Source organism: Pseudophryne corroboree, chromosome 7 (assembly GCF_028390025.1).
Source record: "Pseudophryne corroboree isolate aPseCor3 chromosome 7, aPseCor3.hap2, whole genome shotgun sequence".
Lineage (NCBI taxonomy): Eukaryota > Metazoa > Chordata > Amphibia > Anura > Myobatrachidae > Pseudophryne > Pseudophryne corroboree.
Genome location: NC_086450.1, coordinates 505142436 through 505155027, shown reverse-complemented (window position 1 = coordinate 505155027; position 12592 = coordinate 505142436). Strand labels below are relative to the sequence as shown.

Genomic DNA, 12592 nt, shown 5'->3' with positions numbered 1-12592 from the left:
TCCCTGCAAACGCTTGGACCCGCCTGTGTTTTCCCGGACACTCCCTGAAAACGGTCAGTTGCCACCCACAAACGCCCTCTTCCTGTCAATCTCGTTGCGAACGCACGGCGATCCCCGTTGCAGCCACCCGTCGCTCCTGCGTATTGCGGTGCATACGCATGTGCAGTTTGGATCTGATCACTCGCTGTGCAAAAACGCACAACAGTGATCAGGTCTGAATGACCCCCAAAGTGCTTTCTTCCGATGCAGCTGGTATTGCACAGTCGCATGGAAGCGGCTGTGTAATACCGTGCAAGTAAATTTCAAATGCTGCCGCAGGCGTCTCTATGAAATAGCTGCCTCCTGCCAGCATCTGCGTCTCAAGTGCTATGCCCGAAGACGCAGCATTGAATCACGTTCACGACGCGCCCCGTTTTGTAGAACAGTCTCAGTTGCTGCTTCCGCTCCGCCTACCAAATGCTGCGGCATGCTGGGGCTAAGGGGGACTGCGAGCGATCTCGTAGCACCTGTTCTGGGCCATGTATAGAACAAGTCTTGTACATGCGTAGACCCACAAACACTGGATTAGTGCGTTACTCTGAATCAGGACCAATAATAATAACTACGAGCACCACGGTGGCATGATGGTGAGTGTGTAGGTGGAATTGCCGGCTACTTAGAGAGCCGCGCGATTTCACACACTTCTTTTGCACCAAGGATAGGGCTTGTTCACCTGCCGTCTTATAGCGATGATGGCTACTTTTACAGGCTGGTTTATAGGGGTGGCAAAGATCCACATTTATTTCAGAATGCCCAATGTGGCCGCTGTATGTCTAATCAAGCTGTGAAATGTTTAAGATGCGTAATTCTATGTATTTCCTTCATTTTAATATTGATATAATACACATAGCTGTGTAAATGCCAAATATCAACTGAGGCCTCACTGTCCATCAGGATTTGGGGCCAACATCTCATCCTTCGGAACAAATGTTGCATTTAGCACATTGCCAAACTTTTCTCTGAGCAGGTCAGGGATCTCCTCATCGCTGAGTTCTTCGGTGGTCTTCACACTCCCACCGCCCTTGGTATACTCTGTGCTGATCAGCTTGCGTCCGATGTAGGTCAGTCTGCCATCTGGTAGCTGTAGGGAGCAGAGAGATTTGCAAACAAAGAGAGACCTTGGTGAGGTCTGGAGAAAGTCACACATCTCCCTGAAGTCCTCAAATCTCCTCTCTTCAAGGGTGAACTTGTACAGGCTCCTCCACTGGTCATTGTCTTCCTTCCTTTCTGTCAGAGTCGTTTTAGTTTGTGTCCCCGGAGGGGGCGCTAGTGGGTCAGTGGAGGTAGGAGGAATGAAGTGAGGAGGCAGTATTGGGTTTCTGCGCATGTGCACAATGTAGATTTCTTAATAACAGAAAGTCCAGATAATAATAATGCAGCAGAAAGTAAAACAAACGAATGCAATGGAAATGGCAATGGTAACGGCAATGGAAATGCCAATGGTAACGGCAATGATAACGGCAATGGTAATGGCAAATGATAATAATACGGCTTGAGAGCTGAAAGTCTATGGCAGAGTTTGTAATGCAGAAATGGAACCGGAATGGTTAAAACGTGGAGCCAGCAGAGGTGGAATAATGGTAGCAAACCTGGTAGCAATGCAGGAGACTTGATAGAAATGTCCACTGTCCTGTGGGGAATGCACAATCAGCATGCAGGCTGAATCACAGGTGAGATGACGGAATGCACCTGGAGAGAGAGTCTCTACTGATGAAGGCTGGAGCACACTGCAGATGGTGGAGATGAAGCCAGACAGGTATTGCTGTAGTGCTGGTGCTTGTAGTTCCACGGAGGTAACAGAGGTACAGATGAATAACCAGGAACACGGAGGATCAGGAGAATATCCAGGAACACGGAGGACCAGGAGAGTATCCAGGAACACGGAGAAACAGGAGAACAGGTCCAGACACACGGGTCGCAGGAGTGACACAAAGTTCAGGCATACTTGCCTACCTGACCCTCTCCATGAGGGAGAAAATGCTCTGTTCCTGGACTTTCCTGGTAATATGTGATTGCCATCACCTGTGGTGAGCTAGTTAATTGATAAGAAAGGTGTTTCACCACAGGTGATGCAATCATACATTACCAGGAAAGTCCAGGAACAGAGCATTTTCTCCCTCATGGAGAGTGGCAGGTAGGCAAGTATGAGTTCAGGACAACCTCTGACTCACCCTGCAGCTCCTGATATACCCCTTGACCGGCAGGTATTGGCTGGAGTGAGACAAGGGGGTGCGGCCAAGCTCCGGATTGGCTGCCGCTCTTACACTGGGGAATACTGTCATGGCGGCGCCCATGCCGCGGCCCTGCAGGAACGCAGCACGCCCACACGCCCGTTGACTCCAGGGGCGCTTCCAGGCCTGAGACGGCATCCACGAGCAGGGCGACAGATGACAGCAACATGCAGTGACCCCGGACGGAGTCCGCTCCGGCGGACAGACATAACAGCGGTGAGTCGATTCCTGACAGTACCCCCTCCCTTATAGGTGGGCACCGAACACCCACGTGGCTTGGAAGGATGAGACCTGTGGAAAACACGGACCAACCTGGGAGCGTTGACATCAGCAGAGTTCACCCAACTCCTCTCCTCAGGACCATAACCGGCCCAGTCGATGAGATATTGCAGACGACCATACCGGTGACGGGAGTCCAGAATCTTCTCTATCTCGAACTCTATGCCCCGCTGAGTTGGAATTCTGGGACCAGCTGGAAGAGCTCTTTGGAAGCGATTCAGGACTAATGGTCTGAGGAGAGAGACATGGAAAGCATTAGGAATTCGCAATGAAGAGGGTAACTTGAGCTTGTAAGCCACAGGATTAAGAACTCTTTCGATGGAGAAAGGACCGATGAAGCGTGGTGCAAACTTCATCGAAGGCACTTTAAGACGAAGATTCCGGGTGGAAAGCCAGACTTTATCACCAGGTTTCAAGCTGGGAACTGCACGTCTCTTGCGGTCGGCAAAGAACTTGTACCGGGCAGAAGCCTTTTTGAGTGAAGTATGAATCTTCCTCCAAATTGACGAGAACTGACTGAGGACAGTAGTGGCAGCAGGAACATCGATGCTAGGAAGGTCTTGAAAATCAGGAACACGTGGATGTTGCCCATAAACAGCGAAGAACGGAGTAGTTTCAGTAGCTGTGTGGTAGCGGAAATTGTGAGCGAATTCAGCCCACGGGAGCAAATCCTCCCAGTCATCTTGGGAAGATGACACGTACAGTCTCAGGAAAGTTTCCAACTCCTGGTTTACCCTCTCTGTTTGCCCATTCGTCTGAGGATGATAAGCTGACGAGAACTTGAGATGGACCTGCATGGCAGAACAGAGAGCTCTCCAAAACCTTGCCACAAACTGAACTCCACGGTCAGATATTATTTCAGTGGGTAGTCCATGTAAACGGAAAATCTCCCGTAGGAAGATTTGGGCCAGTTTTGGAGCTGAAGGAAGTCCTTGGAGTGGAACAAAATGAGCCATTTTGGTAAATCTGTCGACCACTACCCAGATGGTATTGAATCCTTGGGAGGAGGGAAGGTCAGAGATGAAATCCATAGACAGATGTGACCAAGGACGGCTGGGAATGGATAATGGCTGTAACTGACCTGCTGGGGACTGACGAGGAGTCTTGTGCTGCACACATTTAGGACAAGACGCCACAAAGTCTTTGATGTCGACTTTCATCTTCGGCCACCAGTATGTCTCGGAGAGAAATTTAAAAGTCTTTAGGACACCAGGATGTCCAGTAAATTTAGACTGATGAGCCCAAGACAGCAACTTAGAACGGAGTTCAGGAGCAACAAAAGTCTTACCAGGAGGCGGAGCTGGAGAAACTTGTGATGAGGCAAATGCAACAGGATCCAGGATGGAGCGTGGTACTGGATCGGATATCTCGTCCTCGGATTCCATGGATCGAGACAAGGCATCTGCTTTGGTATTCTGAGAACCTGGGCGGAAATGGAGCTTAAAATTAAAACGGGAGAAGAACATAGCCCATCGGGACTGGCGAGGATTAAGGCACTGAGCTGCCTTCAAATAGAGCAGGTTTTTATGATCCGTATAGATGTTAAATGGAAACTTCGCCCCTTCCAGGAGATACCTCCATTCCTCAAGGGCCAGTTTAATCGCCAGAAGCTCTTGATCTCCGATGGAATAATTAACTTCTGCAGGAAAAAATTTGCGGGAAAAGAATCCACAGGGATGAATCTTCCCGTCAGTTCCTATCTGAGAGAGAACAGCTCCCACTCCTACTGTGGAAGCATCCACCTCGAACTCGAAGGGCTTATTAACATCGGGCTGTAACAAAACTGGTGCAGTCATAAAAGCCATCTTGATTTTTTGAAACGCAGCCAGGGCATCTTCTGACCAGTTGGAATGATCTGCCCCTTTTCGAGTTAAGCTAGTAATAGGAGCAATGAGAGTTGAAAAGCCTCGGATGGATTTCCTGTAATAGTTGGCAAAGCCCAGGAATCGTTGAATGGACTTAAGAGTGTTTGGAATGGACCAATTGGCAATAGCTTCCAATTTTGCCGGGTCCATCTGGAGATCCGATCCAGAAATTATATACCCCAGGAAGGGTATGGAGGCAACTTCAAAGGTACACTTGGATAATTTGCCGTAGAGACGGTTCTCACGAAGACGTCGGAGGACTTCACGGACTTGGAGACGATGAGAGGAGAGGTCTTGAGAGAAGATGAGGATATCGTCCAGGTAAACAACGAGATATTTATACAGAACGTCACGGAAGATTTCATTAACAAAGTGCTGGAACACTGCTGGGGCATTGCTCAACCCGAATGGCATTACCAGGTACTCGTAATGGCCATCCCGAGTATTGAAAGCCGTCTTCCATTCATCACCGCTGCGGATTCTGATGAGATTATAGGCACCGCGGAGATCTAACTTGGTGAAGATGCGGGCTCCTTTGACTCTATCAAATAACTCGGTAATAAGAGGTAACGGGTAGCTGTTCTTAATGGTAATATCATTAAGTCCCCGGTAGTCAATACATGGACGTAGTCCTCCATCTTTCTTTTTAACAAAAAAGAAACCTGCCCCAGCAGGTGAAGATGAGGGACGGATGAATCCTTTCTGTAAGTTTTCTTTGATGTATTCGCTCATCGCTTCGGTTTCAGGAACAGATAACGGGTAGGTGCGCCCCCTAGGTGGTTTCTTGCCAGGAATAAGGTCGATGGGGCAATCCCACTCTCTATGGGGCGGCAGAACATCAGCGGCCTTTTCATTGAAGACGTCAGCGAAATCTTGGTAGGCCATAGGAAGAGTAGACTGGGTCTTCTTGATTTCAGAAGTCTTGACAGGAACAACTTGGGCTAAACAAGACTGACGGCAATGTGACCCCCAAGCAGTTAGTTGTAATGTAGACCAATCAATCTGCGGGATATGTAGCTGGAGCCAGGGCATACCTAACACAATCTCCTGAGTTGCCTGAGGAATAACTAAAAACTTTATTAACTCAGAATGCAGGAACCCAACCCCCAGTATAACTGGCCTGGTTTGTTGAGTGATATACCCTTTAGAAATACGACTACCATCTACTGCCGTGATGTAGACTGGACATGGAAGTTCATAGACCGGCAGATGAAACTTGTCTACCGCAGCTTGAGAGATGAAATTTCCCGCTGCACCACAGTCTACCAACGCAGTTGCAGCTTGGAGTCCAGCCACCGTCTCTAAGGTCACAGGAAGAATGAGATCTTGGGTTGAAGGAGCTTGCCTGAAAGATCCCAACTTGACTCCTCCCTTACAAGTCAGGATCTGGCGTTTCCCGAACGCACTGGACAAGAATTAATTTGGTGACCTACTGCCGCACAATAAAGACACAGTCTCTCACGAAGTCTCCTTGACCGCTCCTCAGCAGTTAAGCGGGACCTATTAATTTGCATAGGCTCATCAGAAGGTGGAGGCTGAAACCGTACAGGAGGTACCATTCTTGGTTTGCGACACTCAGCACGAGCACGCTCACTGTTGCGTTCGCGGATGCGAGAGTCCAACTTGATACATAGGGAGATTAGCTCTGGTAATTGCTCAGGAATATCACGGGTTGCCAGTTCATCTTTTATCCGCTCCGAGAGTCCATGCCAGAAGGCTGCTACCAAAGCTTGGTTATTCCACTGAATCTCTGCGGCTAACGTCTGGAACTGGATGACGTATTGGCCCATGCTGCGAGTCCCTTGACGGAGCTGGAGAAGATCTGCGGAGGCTGACGTTGCACAACCCGGTTCATCAAAGATGCGTCTAAAGATGGAAACAAACTCGGCATAGTTGTTCATCAACGGGTCAGCACGTTCCCACAGAGGAGACACCCAACTCAGGGCTGATCCAGAGAGCAGTGAGATGATATAAGCAACCTTGGATCTTGGCGTGGGAAAATTGTGAGGTAAAAGTTCAAACTGGACTTCACACTGGTTGAGGAACCCACGGCATAACTTCGGACTGCCATCATACCTGCTAGGCACAGGCAGGTGCAAACGAGATACAGGAGCAGATGCAGCCGGAGAAGAAGAACCCCCAACATTTGCATGTGCTGGGGTAACAGGAACTGGAGGTGCAGGCGCACTTAGCAGAGATTGTTGTAACGTATCAATCCGGGAGGACATCCCTTGCAGAAACTGGAATATCTGCTGCTGCACAGCCTCTTGTCCATCCAAACGGGAGACCAGATTTTGTAAGGCCCCTGACCCCACACTCTGACCACCGTCCGAGTCCATCGGTCCTGAACTTACTGTCAGAGTCGGTTTAGTTTGTGTCCCCGGAGGGGGCGCTAGTGGGTCAGTGGAGGTAGGAGGAATGAAGTGAGGAGGCAGTATTGGATTTCTGCGCATGTGCACAATGTAGTTTATTAATAACAGAAAGTCCAGATAATAATGCAGCAGAAAGTAAAACAAACGAATGCAATGGAAATGCCAATGGTAACGGCAATGGTAATGGCAAATGATAATAATACGGCTTGAGAGCTGAAAGTCTATGGCAGAGTTTGTAATGCAGAAATGGAACCGGAATAGTTAAAACGTGGAGCCAGCAGAGGTGGAATAATGGTAGCAAACCTGGTAGCAATGCAGGAGACTTGATGGAAATGTTCACTGTGCTGTTGGGAATGCACAATCAGCATGCAGGCTGAATCACAGGTGAGATGACGGGATGCACCTGGAGAGAGAGTCTCTACTGATGAAGGCTGGAACACACTGCAGATGGTGGAGGTGAAGCCAGACAGGTATTGCTGTAGTGCTGGTGCTTGTAGTTCCACGGAGGTAACAGAGGTACAGATGAATAACCAGGAACACGGAGGATCAGGAGAATATCCAGGAACACGGAGGACCAGGAGAGTATCCAGGAACACGGAGAAACAGGAGAACAGGTCCAGACACACGGGTCGCAGGAGTGACACAAAGTTCAGGACAACCTCTGACTCACCCTGCAGCTCCTGATATACCCCTTGACCGGCAGGTATTGGCTGGAGTGAGACAAGGGGGTGCGGCCAAGCTCCGGATTGGCTGCCGCACTTACACTGGGGAATACTGTCATGGCGGCGCCCATGCCGCGGCCCGGCAGGAACGCGGCGCGCCCACACGCCCGTTGACTCCAGGGGCGCTTCCAGGCCTGAGATGGCATCCACGAGCAGGGCGACAGATGACAGCAATATGCAGTGACCCCGGACGGAGTCCGCTCCGGCGGACAGACATAACAGCGGTGAGTCGATTCCTGACACTTTCCAAGTACCACTCTTCCGCTTCCACCCGTAACCGAAACACACCACTGTCCTGCTCCTCTTCCCATCCCGCCTCCAGGGGAAATGGATCCCGGATTCCATCTCCGAAGCCAACATCACAAAGCCACCGCCTGCCCTCCAATTCCACACTCAGTATCATGTGGTCAAACGGAGGTCCAAAAACACAAGTGAATGGGTTCATTGCTTTGCCTGGTACCCCAACTCTTGTAACACCCACAAGAACAGACCGTTGTTTTCAAAACAAAAGCCCCCTCGTTTTCTCAGAACAATTTTCTGATAAATCCAGAGGGTATCCAGGATAATTTTCTCCCCGATGTGCATGCTGAGGCTCTCGAATGGTACAGAGAACAGATGGCGGCGATGTAGCTCCCGAAGCGCTGAAAGGGACGGTGTGAAGAAATCTGGTTTCAATTCTGTGATTCCAATCCTCTGGAGATAGAGGTTCAAATCCATCTTGCAAGAATATAATATACAATATATAAATATCATATATCCGATCAGAAAATGTGCATTTGTAAAAATGTACAGTGCATAATGTAAATGTTGTTTTACTATATAGAATAAGCAATATCAACTTATCATACCCAACCCCATTCCAAGACCTACTGTACCGGGTGGTGGCCAAAGTTGGTATATCTACTGGAGACTAGTGATGAGCGGGTTCGGTAACTCGGGATCCGAACCCGCGTGAACTTCACATTCTTTTGCACGGTTCCGAGCAACTCGAATCCTCCCGCCTTGCCCGGTTAACCCGAGCGCGCCCGAACGTCATCATCCTGCGGTTGGATTCTCGCGAGATTCGTATTCTAAATAAGGAGCCGCGCTTCGCCGCCATTTTTCACTTGTGCATTGGAGATGATCATGAGAGGACGTGGCTGGCGTCCTCTCAGTTTATATGTTCAGTGTGCTGCAAATATCTATGCTCAATGTGCTGCAAATTTCTGTGCTCAGTGTGCTGCAAGTGCACATATCTACGTTCTCTGCCTGAAAAAGCTCCATATCTGTGCTCAGTGGGCTAATTGCTTTATTGTGGGGACTGGGGACCAGCAGTATTATGTAGTAGGAGGACAGTGCAGAGTTTTGCTGACCAGTGACCACCAGTATTATACGTTCTCTGCCTGAAAAACGCTCCATATCTGTGCCACATTGTAGTATATAGTAGGGGGACAGTGCAGAATTTTGCAGACCACCAGTATATATATAGCAGTACGGTACAGTAGTCCACTGCTCTACCTCTGTGTCGTCAAGTATACTATCCATCCATCCATACCTGTGGTGCATTTAAGTTTTGCACAGTTTGCTGACCACCAGTATATAATATATAGCAGTACGGTACAGTAGTCCACTGCTCTACCTCTGTGTCGTCAAGTATACTATCCCATCCATACCTGTGGTGCATTTCAGTTTTGCACAGTTTGCTGACCACCAGTATATAATATATAGCAGTATGGTACAGTAGGCCACTGCTCTACCTACCTCTGTGTCGTCAAGTATACTATCCATCCATACCTGTGGTGCATTTCAGTTTTGCACAGTTTGCTGACCACCAGTATATAATATATAGCAGTACGGTACAGTAGGCCACTGCTTTACCTACCTCTGTGTCTTCAAGTATACTATCCATCCATACCTGTGGTGCATTTCAGTTTTGCACAGTTTGCTGACCACAGTATATAATAGTGATGTGCACTGGACATTTTTCGGGTTTTGTGTTTCGGTTTTGGATTCGGTTCCGCGGACGTGTTTTGGATTCGGACGCGTTTTGGCAAAACCTCTCTGAAAATTTTTTGTCGGATTCGGGTGTGTTTTGGATTCAAGTGTTTTTTTTACAAAAACCCCTCAAAAACAGCTTAAATCATAGAATTTGGGGGTCATTTTGATCCCATAGTATTATTAACCTCAATAACCATAATTTCCACTCATTTGCAGTCTATTCTGTACACCTCACAATATTATTTTTAGTCCTAAAATTTGCACCGAGGTCGCTGGATGACTAAGCTAAGCGACCCAAGTGGCCGACACAAACACCTGGCCCATCTAGGAGTGGCACTGCAGTGTCAGACAGGATGGCACTTCAAAAAAATAGTCCCCAAAAAGCACATGATGCAAAGAAAAAAAGAGGTGCACCAAGGTCGCTGGATGGCTAAGCTAAGCGACACAAGTGGCCGACACAAACACCTGGCCCATCTAGGAGTGGCACTGCAGTGTCAGGCAGGATGGCACTTCAAAAAAATAGTCCTCAAACAGCACATGATGCAAAGAAAAATGAAAGAAAAAAGAGGTGCAAGATGGAATTGTCCTTGGGCCCTCCCACCCATCATTATGTTGTATAAACAGGACATGCACACTTTAACAAACCCATCATTTCAGCGACAGGGTCTGCCACACAACTGTGACTGAAATGACTGGTTGGTTTGGGCCCCCACCAAAAAAGAAGCAATCAATCTCTCCTTGCACAAACTGGCTCTACAGATGCAAGATGTCCACCTCATCATCATCCTCCGATTCCTCACCCCTTTCACTGTGTACATCTTCATCCTCACAGATTATTAATTCGTCCCCACTGGAATCCACCATCTCAGGTCCCTGTGTACTTTCTGGAGGCAATTGCTGGTGAATATCTCCACGGAGGAATTGATTATAATTCATTTTGATGAACATCATCTTCTCGACATTTTCTGGAAGTAACCTCGTACGCCGATTGCTGACAAGGTGAGCGGCTGCACTAAACACTCTTTCGGAGTACACACTGGAGGGTTGGCAACTTAGGTAAAATAAAGTCAGTTTCTGCAAGGGCCTCCAAATTGCCTCTTTTTCCTGCTAGTATACTTACAGACTGTCTGACTTGCCTACTTGGATGCGGTCACTCATATAATCCTCCACCATTCTTTCAGTGGTGAGAGAATCATATGCAGTGACAGTAGACGACATGTCAGTAATCTTTGGCAGGTCCTTCAGTCCGGACCAGATGTCAGCACTCGCTCCAGACTGCCCTGCATCACTGCCAGCGGGTGGGCTCGGAATTCTTAGCCTTTTCCTCGCTTCCCGAGTTGTGGGAGAATGTGAAGGAGGAGCTGTTGACGGGTTACGTTCCACTTGACTTGACAATTTTCTCACCAGCAGGTCTTCGAACCTCTGCAAACTTGTGTCTGCCGGAAAAAGAGATCCAAAGTAGGTTTTAAATCTAGTATCGAGCACGGTGGCCAAAATGTAGTGCTTTGATTTCAACAGATTGACCACCCGTGAATCCTGGTTAAGCGAATTAAGGGCTCCATCCACAAATCCCACATGCCTAGCGGAATCGCTCTGTTTTAGCTCCTCCTTCAATGTCTCCTGCTTCTTCTGCAAAAGCCTGATGAGGGGAATGACCTGACTCAGGCTGGCAGTGTCTGAACTTGACTTGGCAAGTTCAAAGGGTTGCAGAACCTTGCACAACGTTGAAATCATTCTCCATTGCGCTTGAGTCAGGTGCATTCCCCCTCCTTTGCCTATATCGTAGGCAGATGTATAGGCTTGAATGGCCTTTTGCTGCTCCTCCATCCTCTGAAGCATATAGAGGGTTGAATTCCACCTCGTTACCACCTCCTGCTTCAGATGATGGCAGGGCAGGTTCAGGACTGTTTGCTGGTGCGCCAGTCTTCGGCCACCGACAGCATCTCTTGCACGTCCCTGTCGTTTTTAAATAATTCTGCACCACCAAATTCAATGTATGTGCAAATCATGGGACGTGCTGGAATTTGCCCAGATGTAATGCACGCACAATATTGCTGGCATTGTCCGATGTCACAAATCCCCAGGAGAGTCCATTTGGGGTAAGCCATTCTGTAATGATGTTCCTCAGTTTCCGTAAGAGGTTGTCAGCTGTGTGCCTCTTCTGAAAAGCGGTGATACAAAGCGTGGCCTGCCTAGGAACGAGTTGGCATTTGCGAGATGCTGCTACTGGTGCCGCCGCTGCTATTCTTGCTGCGTGAGGCAATACATCTACCCAGTGGGCTGTCACAGTCATATAGTCCTGAGTCTGCCCTGCTCCACTTGTCCACATATCCGTTGTTAAGTGGACATTGGGTACAACTGCATTTTTTAGGACACTGGTGACTCTTTTTCTGAGGTCTGTGTACATTTTCGGTATCGCCTGCCTAGAGAAATGGAACCTAGATGGTATTTGGTACCGGGGACACAGTACCTCAATCAAGTCTGTAGTTGCCTGTGAATTAACGGTGGATACCGGAAACACGTTTCTCACTGCCCAGGCTGCCAAGGCCTCAGTTATCCACTTTGCAGCAGGATGACTGCTGTGATATTTCATCTTCCTCGCAAAGGACTGTTGGACAGTCAATTGCTTACTGGAAGTAGTACAAGTGGTCTTCCGGCTTCCCCTCTGGGATGACGATCGACTCCCAGCAGCAACAACAACAGCGCCAGCAGCAGTAGGCGTTACACGCAAGGATGCATCGGAGGAATCCCAGGCAGGAGAGGACTCGTCAGACTTGCCAGTGACATGGCCTGCAGGACTATTGGCTTTCCTGTGTAAGGAGGAAATTGACACTGAGGGAGTTGGTGGGGTGGTTTGCAGGAGCTTGGTTACAAGAGGAAGGGATTTACTGGTCAGTGGACTGCTTCCGCTGTCGCCCAAAGTTTTTGCACTTGTCAATGACTGCTGATGAATGCGCTCCAGGTGACGTATAAGGGAGGATGTTCCAAGGTGGTTAACGTCCTTACCCCTACTTATTACAGCTTGACAAAGGGAACACACGGCTTCACATCTGTTGTCTGCATTTGTGTTAAAATAATTCCACACCGAAGAGGTGATTTTTTTTGTA

At 48.5% G+C, this 12592-nt stretch overlaps 1 pseudogene; it reads right to left on the bottom strand.

Annotated features, from left to right (window-relative positions):
* Positions 1 to 893: 893 nt before the first annotated feature.
* On the bottom strand, positions 894 to 8231 carry LOC134943945 (arylamine N-acetyltransferase, pineal gland isozyme NAT-3-like; annotated as a pseudogene).
* Between the last annotated feature and the right edge of the window lie 4361 nt (positions 8232 to 12592).